Source organism: Ictalurus furcatus, chromosome 4, assembly GCF_023375685.1.
Source record: "Ictalurus furcatus strain D&B chromosome 4, Billie_1.0, whole genome shotgun sequence".
NCBI lineage: Eukaryota > Metazoa > Chordata > Actinopteri > Siluriformes > Ictaluridae > Ictalurus > Ictalurus furcatus.
The window spans coordinates 14,691,219-14,703,266 of NC_071258.1; the positions used below are offsets into that span (position 1 = coordinate 14,691,219).

The 12,048-nt window shown below is 46.1% G+C and overlaps 1 pseudogene; it reads right to left on the minus strand.

Annotated features, from left to right (window-relative positions):
• Nucleotides 1–12,048, minus strand: part of LOC128607196 (hydrocephalus-inducing protein-like) — a 53,295-nt pseudogene that overhangs the window by 24,362 nt on the left and 16,885 nt on the right.

The window sequence follows — 12,048 nt, forward strand, 5'->3', positions numbered from 1 at the left end:
CCTGTGCTCAGTAACCAAGGCGTTTAAACCCCAAACATAATCAAACTCAAAACATAGACACCTGTGGCAAATGAAAGTCACTTCAATAAATGTTCAGCAGGAAGCGAGCAAACCAAAACAAAGTCATGTGACTCATCCGAAGACGAGCCACAGTGCCATCTGCTGGCCATATCGTCACAGAACCCCCCTCCAAACGGTGCTCCTCCCAGAGCACCAAGAACCCCCCTCCAACGGGGGTCCTGGGCCCCTGTACGAATTGTCTCTCGCTGCCACAGAAAGCGAGGCAGCCTCCGTCGGACAGCAGATGGGCGGAGCAATACCCCCACCGGGGTTGAAAGTCAGGGCACCACCCCCGGCGGCATGAGAATGCTGGGCGCCGCCCCCGGTGGCTCTGGAATGCAGGGCGCCGCCCCCAGCAGCACTGGAACTGGAAGGCTGGGCGGCGTCCCCAGCGGGACTGGAGGGCTGGGCGCCGTCCTCGACCAGGCTGGACAGCGGGACGGCCTCCTCGGACGGGCAGGACAGCGGGATGGCCTCCTCGGCCGGGCAGGGCAGCGGGACGGCCTCCTCGGCCGGGCAGGGCAGCGGGACGACCTCCTCGGCTGGGCTGGACAGCAGGACGGCTTCCTCGGCTGTCGGAAGCTCCCCTGCAGAGACCTCCCCATAGGTCTCAAGCTGCAGCTCAGAGGTCGCCATGTTACCCTCAGGCGGGAGCTCCATAGCTGAGACCTCCCCGTAGGCCTCAAGCTGTAGCTCTGAGGTCGCCCTGTTGACCCCAGGCGGGAGCACCACAGCTGAGGCCTCCCCATAGGCCTCAGGCTGGAGCTCTGCTGTCCTCGTTGCCCCCCCCCCCCCAAGAAAATTCTGGGCCAGCCTTCACCTCTGGACTGCGCGGCGTGGTGCAACTCCCCTGCAGTGGGAAGCCCCACATGTTCCAGCCGCTTTGCTGGCTGAATTGCACGGCGTGGTTCTCCGGTGGCGGGGACAGGGTAAAGGGCGCGGGGGGTGGCATGGCGCGTAGCACAGCTTGCAGCTGTCTCTGTTCAGCCATCATGCGCTTGAGCCGAGCAAGTTCCTCACTGAGCTGTTGGTTGCGCTCCCCGAACGACGCAGATGGTGGCGTGGCGCATGGACCGGCTCGCTGCAGCAGTTTTTGTTGCGCGATCTGGTGAGTGAGCCGCGCCAGTGCTTCGTCCAGTGTCCTTTGCTTCTCCCAGAACACTCGGTCCAACTCCGCGCTCATCTTCTACTTGATCTGCTGCTTCCGTGTTAGGCTCAGTATTCTGTAACGGATCGGGGACTGGAGGCGGATGCAGGTGCAGATCAAAAGTCTTTATTAAACACTAAACACTAAACTCAAAACCAAAGTAAACGCGGTCTTTGCCGGCAAACAGGAAACGTGGTATACAATGAGATCATTCAAGGCATGGAAACGACAGACACAAATAATACAACCAATAATACTGAGCCCCGTGCTCACTAACCAAGGCGTTTAAATCCCAAACATAATCAAACTCAAAACATAGACACCTGTGGCAAATGAAAGTCACTTCAATAAATGTTCAGCAGGAAGCGAGCGAACCGAAACAAAGTCATGTGACTCATCCGAAGACGAGCCACAGTGCCATCTGCTGGCTGTATCATCACAGTTATTACCACTGGCAAAACAAAAATATACAGAGTACATTAAATAAGTCTCAAATCTATTTGATAACATCATTTAAAGTGTACTCCAATGTTAACCTTATCTACCACAATCAAAAAATTTTACAGGTCTCCCTGAAACAATACAGATACCCTCTGGCTCGAAATAATAAATATGAGAGATTAGGTTGAAAAACACTAGAGTATTTCTCCAGTGTTACTATCAGCTTTAAGACAAATATAGAGATAGGTAACAATTTAAAGGAAAAACGGGTGACTCTATTATGTTGGGGTGAATATATTTGGGGTCCACTTATTGGCAGAGCCTATCATCAATCATTCTATCCTTATTGTCTATTCCAGGATGACAATTCCCCCATTCACAAGGGCTCACTCAGTGGTTTGATGAGTATGAAAATAATGTAAATCATATGCTATAGTCTTCACAGTCAGCAGATCTCAACCCAATTGAACACCTATTTTGGACCAACATTTTACCTCCACTATAGATGTGTTCAAAGCTCCCACCTACTCCCAAACAAATTCTGGGCAATAATGCCCACTCCTGCTTACACACTTGATGAATCCCATTCTCTTCCGCAGAATGTTTGACCAATTCCGTCTGTTTGTGTACTTATTTTTTGCATGTACCAGCACATGACATTTTCTAATGAACTTTGTTGGTTCTATTTCCCAAAATATAAAGAAATTAGTAATTGGCCTTGCTTTTCCAATACTTCCAGAGGAGACTGTATATAATAGACTTGTGTTTGAATGGTGTTGGCATCAAATGTGAGTAAAAATTTATATGAGACCAGTCATGCAGTAGTTTAAAGACATGATCTTATTTTATGCTACAGAGCCATAATTTTCAAAAATTGTTTTTTTTTCCGAACTATTATTTATTTATTTTTGTTATTAAATGTTCCAAATTGCATATTGATTAATGCAAATACAAAAAAGGGACAAGACATGCTATTTTGATCATTTAAAAGATGCTTTTTTTGTGGGTGCATGACTTTTTACACATCTAAATCATGGCCTGGGTGTTCAAAAACATAAATAATGAGCCTTTAAATTAAAACTCCTTAAAAATAACACTGAGTTGTAAGTTTGACTGTATCCTAGCTAGTTAATGTTTTTAGGAACTTACAAACCTGGCATGCAGAACTCTGCTAGCAGCTTGTAAAGAATCCCTCCTGGGCTGTGAATGGGCTGAATCCCTCCTGGGCTGGGTCTTGATCAGTGATGTCCACCACCAGGCACTCCTCCCAGCAGCCTACCTGCTCTGCTACACAGTCCACCGTTACCACCTGCTGGGCACCAGGTGGAAGGACGCCAAAGCATGGAGACAAGGAGAACAACCCCATAGTCAAATTTGTCTGCAGAATTAAGTAGAAAAGAGACAAAAAATAAATAAAGGAGGCACTTTTTTTTATTATTCATGAAATAAATGCCTGTAAGTGTATTTCTGTAAAATACTGTATACAGTGAATATAAAAAGTCCATGTTATAATTGCAGGTTTTTGTGATGTGAAAAATCATGAAATAATGGCAGATCTTTTACCACATTTATATAGCAACCAACAATATTCAAATGAAAAACAAATACAAAGATTTTTTTTTTTAGGGGGGGTGGGGGGGATAAAAAAAATTACAATAACTTGGTTGCATAAGTGTGCACACCCCTTAACTAATACTCTGTTAAAGTACCCTTTTGCTTGTAATTTAGCACTCAGTATTTTGGGGTAAAGAGTCTATAATAACTACTATATTTTTGCTTTTAAAAAATCACTTTTTAAAGACCAAAAAACATGAGTCTACCATAAAATTGTTCTCATTTGACATTTTCCTTGACTAGACTACTGATTATATAATAAACCTAACCAGTTTTGGGTCATTGTTATTATATGCCTTCAAACATATCAGCAAAGGTTCTGAAGATGTCTAGAAAATCCTACAGAAACAGCTGATTTTATTTGGGGTTAATCAAAATCACTTCATTGATAACAGGTGTATGATAATTACTTTTACACCTTGAGTATGAATGTGATTAGTTCTGCGCACAATCACATGCCCCATTATAAGAGGGTATGCACACTTATGCACCCAGATTGTAAGTAGACACAACTGTGTAACAACTAAACACCCATTAAAATGTAGTATGAAGAACATGACATACAAAGGCCGTTCATTACCTGAGACGGTATGGTGTCCCTAATATTGTCCTTCTGGGTAGAGTCAGACTGGCGTAATTTAATGGTGGAGGATAATCGTCTTGCTGAGTTGCTCTCTCTGGAAGATTTCTTGCCTATACTAAAACAAATAAGGTTTTTAATTAGAGAGTTTCATTTATGAAGGAAAATGGTAAAATCTTAATATGTATGGATCAGTGTCTGTACCCTTTCTTCTGTTCAGACACTGGGAGATCTTTAAACATTCTGGAGATGGTGAAACAGATCTCAAATTCACCCCTATTCTCCACAGTAATTGTTTGTCTCCTGCGGGAACCATGCTCTACTGAGCCAAAGTTGATGTTATTCTCAGGGTGGATGCTGTACTTGGAATAGAGACACTGCACAGACACTTTGATGGGTACGATCTTAATGGTTTCTTCATCAATATTTGGTTCAATGACCTAAAACAAATAATCACTACAGTTAATTTTTGATATGAAATAGAGATTTACCAAAAATCTATATGAAAGGATTTTCTGACCTGACAGTGTAAAATTGGCTGTTGTCTGATAGACACCTCCTTGTTGTAGCAGAAGGTGACTTGGACACATGTGTGCTGGTCAGTGGGATGAAGAGAGCCTTTTTGAGGTGTAATAGTGAAGAGTGAGTTGAGTTTAGGCATTCCAGGCTCGGTAGGCTCCAGGATGAACCTTAAACAGCAATATCATTGCACATTAGCCACAGAGCGTTTAATGGTATTTTTATTCCTTGAAAAATTATAATATTGTATATATTGGATGCTTATGTAGAGTATGTGGGTGTGAACATACTTGTAGGCAATGTCATGTTTGCCCTTGTTTTTCAAGTTAACAGATAATTTCACTTCTTCTGATACTTTGATCATGCCAAAGTCCAGACTGTTGTCTGTACCTAACATATTTGTTATCAAGATAAAATGCAAATAAATGGTTATTTATGTATGGATTAAAAAAAAAAAGGAGGAGGAATAACAACTACCTTTTGGAAATGTAATTTCCAGGGCCACATCATACGCCTCTGCCACAATATTAATGTTCTCTGTATGGACAACACCAAGAATATTCTCCACATCTGACACCTGACCAGCACACACACACACACACACACACACACACACACACACACACACTTTAGGTACCTGTACAAAAATCAATTTAATAGCAAATCTTACTGTTCTGATTATTCTTTCATAACTATGACCCAAGGTGATCTACCACTTTAAAACATACAATTCTTTGTGAAATGGGGAATGGTGATGGTTTTCTTCAGACTAATAGGTTTTATGGCTTGGAAATGCATGAGCAAGGAAAACTCAGAGTGCGTCATGATGATGCCGTGGTCCTGGGAAATGCTGAACTCAGTCCACTCAGCCTCCAGGCGACTGGCAGTGCAGTGGGGTTACGCAAGCATAGACTGCGTGTCTCCCTCCTGGAGGACCATAGCCATGTGAAAGACATATTATATTTACACAGGGTAATCAATTAGAACTATTATGGCAACAAATCTGTCAAAATACATCAAATGTAGAATTCACTACCTTAAAATATAAAACCAGAATATGATATTTTTGTTACATTTTATATAAGCATTAAGCAAGGACACAGGAAGTAAGGGTTAGCAGCACCCCCAATTTTGAAGTTTCCTTTCACTATAACTGCTAAATTATTATTATATAATAATAATAATAATAATAATAATAATAATAATAATAATAGGGGGACACAGTGTCTTAGTGGTTAGCACATTTGCCTCGCACCTCCTGGGGTTGGGGTTCAAATCCCACCTCCGCCCTCTGTGCAAGGAGTTTGAATGTTCTCCCCATACTTTGGGAGTTTCCTCTAGGTACTCTGGTTTTCTCCCCAGTCCAAAAACATGTGTTGTAGGCTGAATGTCATTTTCAAATTGTCCCCAGTGTGCGAATGCATGTATGATTGGGTCTTGTGATGGCTTGGCACCCTGTCCAAGGTGTCCCCCACCTTGTGCTCTGAGTATTTTGAGTAGTTTTTGAGATTGTATGTCAGAGATAGCATTCATCTTATACCACAGTGAATGGCCAACAATTACAATTTTTAATTTATTAATTATGACAAATAACACTTTTTAACTAATCATACAGGATACACTCACTGTACACCTGCACATTCATGTAGTCATCTAATCAAGCAATCATGTGGCAGCAATGCAGTGCAAAAAAATCACACAAATACAGGCCAAGAGCTTCAGTTAATGTTCACATCAAACAATACAATGGGGAAAAGTGTGATCTGTGTGTCTTTAACCATCGCATGGATGTTGGTACCAGAAAGGCTGGTTTGAGTATTTCAGAAATTGGTCTGAGCTGACAGGAAGTCTATAGTAACTTATATGTAAAGAGTGATTATCCTTTCTGGCAGCTCAAACCAATCTGGCCGATTTCCTCTGACCTATTTTTTCAACAAAGCTTTTCCACCCACAGAACTGTCGCTCATTCATTGTTTTTCAGTTTCTCTTTCTGTAAACGCTATTGTCTGTGAAATTCAAACCAGCCCATCTGGTACCAGCTGAGATGAAAGCCGATTTCATCTCAGCTTTAGCTTCCCATTACTATCTTGACTTTCTGGCACTAACTGAGACCTGGATATCTCCACAGAACTCAGCTATGCTGGCTGCTCTATCCTCTGCTTATGCTTTCTCTCACACTCCACAAGAAACTGGCAGGGGTGGTAGTACATGTCTGCTGTTGTCTCGGAGATGGTGCTTCACACTTCTCTCCCTGTCTCATCTCAACATCTCATCCTTCCAATTCTATGCAGTTACAGTTACCTCCCTGATCAACCTCCTCATCATCACCATCTACCGCCCTCCTGGTCCGCTAGGAGAATTTCTTGAAGAAATGGACATGCTCCTCAGCCTTTTCCCTACTGACAGCACCCCTCTTACAGTCCTTGGAGAGTTCAACCTCCCCTCTGACAAGCTTGAGCCCTCTTGCCTTCTCTCTCTTCTCCACTTGTTATCAGTTGTTATCCTTTACCATCACCCTCCCTATCCTGCCAAAAACCAGCTATCAATACCTCTGTCCTACCCGTCAAAATATCCATTCTATCTCCCGTTCCGCCATAGCTTCCTGCACCCTATCATCCCTTCCAGACCCCGACTCCTTTTCCTCCCTACTACTGCAGTTAGCCACAGACACTTTCCTGTCCATGGACCTCCTCTGCCCTCTACGCTCAAAACCTAGGAAGCTTTCATACACTGTTCCTTGGCTGTTGGATGTGCTGTGCAGAGAACTAAGAACAGAAGAGAGAAAGTGGAGGAAATCACAACTCAACACAGATCTTGCCTCTTACCATACTCTCCAGTCCAAATTCTCATCTGAAATGACTTCTGCTAAGACTGCCTTCTACAAGGAAAAGCTGGAAACTTCTGCACAAGAACCTCACAAGCTCCACAACATATTTTCTTCACTAATCAACCCACCAGCTCTTTCTGCTCCATCCTCCCTGACTGCTGAAGACTTTTCCACCTGTTATGATGAGAAGTTTGAAAAAATCTGCCAGACGTTCACTTCTACCCCAACTCCTATACTACCCACTGAGGATTCCCCTTCTCCTTCACTGGCACATTTTTCTAATCTTGCAATAAAAGAGATCCTGCAGGTCATCTTGTCCTGGAATCCTATCACTTGCCCATTAGATCTAATCCCTTCCACAATGCTCCAGACCATCTCTCAAGATCTCCTCCCCTTCATCATGACTATCATCAATTGTGCCATTTCATCTGGTGATGTACCAAGTGCATTCAAGAGAGCAAGGATTATTCCCATCCTGAAGAAACCCACTCTGGATCCCTCTGACATCGCCAACTACTGACCGGTATCACTACTCCCTTTTCTTTCTAAAATCCTTGAACACACTGTCTACAATCAACTCTCAAAGAACAACCTCCAAGATCCTAACCAGTGTGGCTTCAAAGCGGCACATTCCACAGAGACTGCCGTTTTGGCGGTCACTGAGAAGCTACAGGCTGCTAGATCGGCCAAACTGTCACCAGTCCTCATCCTCCTCTACCTTTTAACACAGTCAACAACAAGACTCTCTTGTCCACCCTCATGAGTCTCAGAATTCGTGGTGCAGCATGGCAGGTGTTTGCTAACTACCTGGAAGGTCACTCATACTAGGTGACATGGAGGGAATCCACATCTGCTCCCTGCAGACTCTCCACTGGTGTCCCACAAGGTTCAGTACTTGGTCCTCTTCTGTTCTCCCTCTATACTCGATCTTTAGTGAGGTCATATCCTCACATGGGTTCTCATACCACTGCTATGCGGACGACAATCAACTCATCCTCTCCTTCTTTCCCTCAGATCCTCTTGTTTCTGCTCAGATCTTAGCATGTCTGGCAGACATCTCATCATGGATGGCAGCACATCAGCTGAAACTGAATCCCAGAAAAACTGAACTGCTGTTCATCCCAGCTCATTCATTACCATGTCAGGATCTTGTGATCTCCCTGGACAACTCTCTGATCTCACCTTTGGTTACTGCACTCAACCTTAGGGTAACCATCGACAATCAACTTTCCCTTTCCTCTTATTTTGCTAATCTGACATGCTCATGTTGATTTCTCCTTTACAACATCAGAAGGATTCGTTCATTTCTATCCATACAAGCCACTCAGGTGCTGGTTCAGTCTCTTGTCATTTTGAGACTGGACTACTGCAACTCACTCCTGGCAGGTCTGCCTCTGAGCACCATTCGACCTCTGCAACTGATCCAGAATGCAGCTGCATTGTTTTCAACCTTCCCAAGTTCTCCCACACCACCCCACTGCTACGTTCTCTCCACTGGCTTCCTGTAGCTGCCCACATCCGATTTAAAACTCTGATGCTTGCCTACAAAGCCAAAAATGTACCAACACCCACTTACCTCAAATCACTTATCACACCCCAGCCTGCACCACGCTCCCTCCAAAACTCTAGCACTGCTAGACTGGTGCCACCATCTCTCAGGGTACAAGGAAGGCATGCATCAAGACTCTTCCCTGTTCTGCCACCTAGGTGGTGAAATGAACTTCCCTTAGATGCCCGAACAGCTGAGTCACTGGCTCAAACAAAAGACCTACCTCATCCTAACGTACTTAAATTAGCACTTTTCATTTTTAAAAAATGTCTGTTTTTCTTACTATATTACCTCCCAACAGAATTTTAAGATGGCGATGGTATTCTTAGTCCGTGACCTAGTGAACCAGTATCGCAATGTATTTATTAATAGAGACTTCAAAGCAATTGTGTAAGTCATTCTGGATAAGGGCATCAGCCAAATGCCATAAATGTAAATGTAAATGTAAACATCCATGCCATGAAACATTAAAGGCTGATTAGATAACTGAATGAATGTGCAGTGGTACAGGTTTTCTTAATAAAATGGATGGTGTAAATCTCCCTTGTGCCACCAATACAGCTTCAAGGCATGGACTCCACAAGGCTTCTGAAGGTTGTATGTTGTATCTGTTTGTCCAGCACATCCCACAGATGCTCAATCGGATTGAGATCTGGGGAATTTGGAGGCCAAGTCAACACCTTTAACTCTTTGTCATGTTTCTCAAACCACTCCTGAACAAATTTTGCATTGTGGTATGGTGCATTAACCTGCTGAAAGAGGCCACTGCCATTAGGGAATACTTTTGCCATAAAAGGGTGTCCTTAGCACGTGTACTTAGTACGTGTCAAAGTAACATCCCATATGAATGCCAGGACCCAAAGTTTCCCAGTGGAACATTGCAGGGAGCATCATACTGCCTCCACCGGCTTGCCTCCTTCCCATAGTGCATCCTGGTGCCATCTATTCCCTGGGTAAGCAACGCATATGCACCTGGCCATCCACATGATGTAAAAGAAAACGTGATTCATCAGACCAGGTCACCTTCTTCCATTGCTCCATGGTCCAGATCTGATGCTTACATGCCCATTGTAAGCGCTTTCAGCAATGGACAGGGGTCAGCATGGGCACTCTGACATCTGAGTCTGACATACACAGCAAGCTGTGATGCACTGTGTAGCCAATATAACAATACATAAAGCACTCTATATAGCACTCTATAACAATATACTCTATACTGTATTGTAAGGTACTTGTATCTGCCATCTGCCATATACAAGTACTCTCTCTCTCTCTCTCTTTATCTATCTATCTATCTATATATATATATATATACATATATATATATATATATATATATATATATATATATATATATATATATATATATATATATATAGATAGATAGATGGATAGATAGCCCGGGGGAGGGCAGAGCACAGACCCACAAGAGACAGGTTGCAGTCACAACGGGTGTTTTGACGGGTCAAAACGGGTCTCGTCCGCACTCGCATGGAGTCTGTCTCTTAGCCGTTCTCCTCGCACGGGCGGAAGCGCGTCCTTTTATCCTCTTCCGCCGTCGCCTGAGTGGTGGAATTTCCCCGACGGACTCCCCAATCGCCGGCCGGTGTAGCGTCGACGGTCCCGCCCCACCGTGACGTTCCTTCCGGCTGATGGTGTGTTTGGCACGAGGCTGTCCGCTTCGTGCTGGTGCGGCAGTCGGGGAAGGAGCGACTTTCTTATTATGTGCGCCGGCTGTCGGTCCGTCGCGACAGTACCCCCCCCCAGCTCTGAGCCTACTGCCGCTCAGTGGTGGGCCCAGAGTGCGTCTCGCCGCGAGAGCCCATCTGCATTACCATGTTGGGCCCCCGCCCGGTGCTGAACCTGATACGAGAAGTCCTGTAAGGCGAGGAACCAGCGGGTTACCCGGGCGTTTGTGTCTTTGGCCTTGGCCATCCACTGTAGGGGGGCGTGGTCCATTACGAGGATGAAGTGCCGGCCAGCCAGGTAGTACCGCAGCTCCTCGATGGCCCATTTTATTGCCAGGGCCTCTCGCTCGACGGCTGCATATTTCCTCTCAGCGGGGGACAACTTCCGGCTGATATAGAGGACCGGGTGTTCTTCTCCGTCGAACGTTTGCGAGAGGACGGTGCCAAGCCCGGTCTCGGACGCATCGGTGTGCACCGTGAATGGGAGGGCAAAGTCCGGGTTGCGCAGTACCGGCGCGCTGGTGAGGGCACCTTTCAGGGCTTGGAAGGCCCTCTCTGCGTCGGCTGACCACCTAACCCGGTCTGGCTGGCCCTTCTTTGTGAGATCTGAGAGGGGGGAAGCTACAGCATAGAAGTTAGGCACGAACCTCCGGTAGTACCCCGCCAACCCCAAGAAGGCACGAACCTGTTTCTTCGATGTGGGTCGAGGGTAGTCCTTTACGGCCTCGATTTTCTTTGTCTGTGGCTTCAGCATCCCCCAGTCAATGCGGTATCCCAGGTACTGGGCCTCAGTCAGCCCAAGGTGGCATTTCTTGGGGCTGGCTGTCAGGCCGGCCTCCCGGAGCGCCTTCAGGACCTCCCCTAGATGAAACAGGTGGTCGGCCCAGGTGGAGGAGTGGATGACTACGTCGTCCAGGTAGGCAGCTGCAAACATGCGGTGGGGCCGCAGGAGGATGTCCATCAACCTCTGGAACGTTGCGGGTGCCCCGTGTAGCCCAAAGGGGAGAACCCGGTACTGCCAGTGGCCGGTGGCCGTGCTAAAGGCCGTCTTGAGTCTTGCGTCCGGCGCTAGCGCAACTTGCCAGTAGCTTTTGGTCAGGTCCAAGGTAGATATGAACCGGGCCCTCCCCAGTCTCTCCACGAGGTCGTCCACTCGGGGGAGGGGATAGCTGTCGAACTCCGATACCTGGTTCAGCTTCCGGAAGTCGTTGCAAAGCCGCATGCTCCCGTCCGGCTTCGGCACGACGACGGTGGGGCTGGACCAGGGGCTGCTGGACTCCTCTATGATGCAATCCTGCAGCATTCGGCCAATTTCTTCCTCGATGGCTTTGCGTCGGGCCTCTGGAACACGGAAGGGCCTTTGTCTCACCACTACGCCGGGAGGAGTTTTGATCTCGTGGTGGACCAGCTGTGTCATCCCTGGGGAGGCCGAAAACACATCAGAGAATTGGTCTACCAACTCAGTGAGCTCCTGTCTCTGGGCGGGGGTAAGGTCCTCCCCGAAACTGACCAAGGTACGCTTGCCATGGTCTGTGTCCCGGGCCGCGTACGCCGACACTACCGGAGCCGGTTACACCCACTTCTTTAGAAGGTTCACATGGTAGAGCTTCTCCTCCGCGCGCT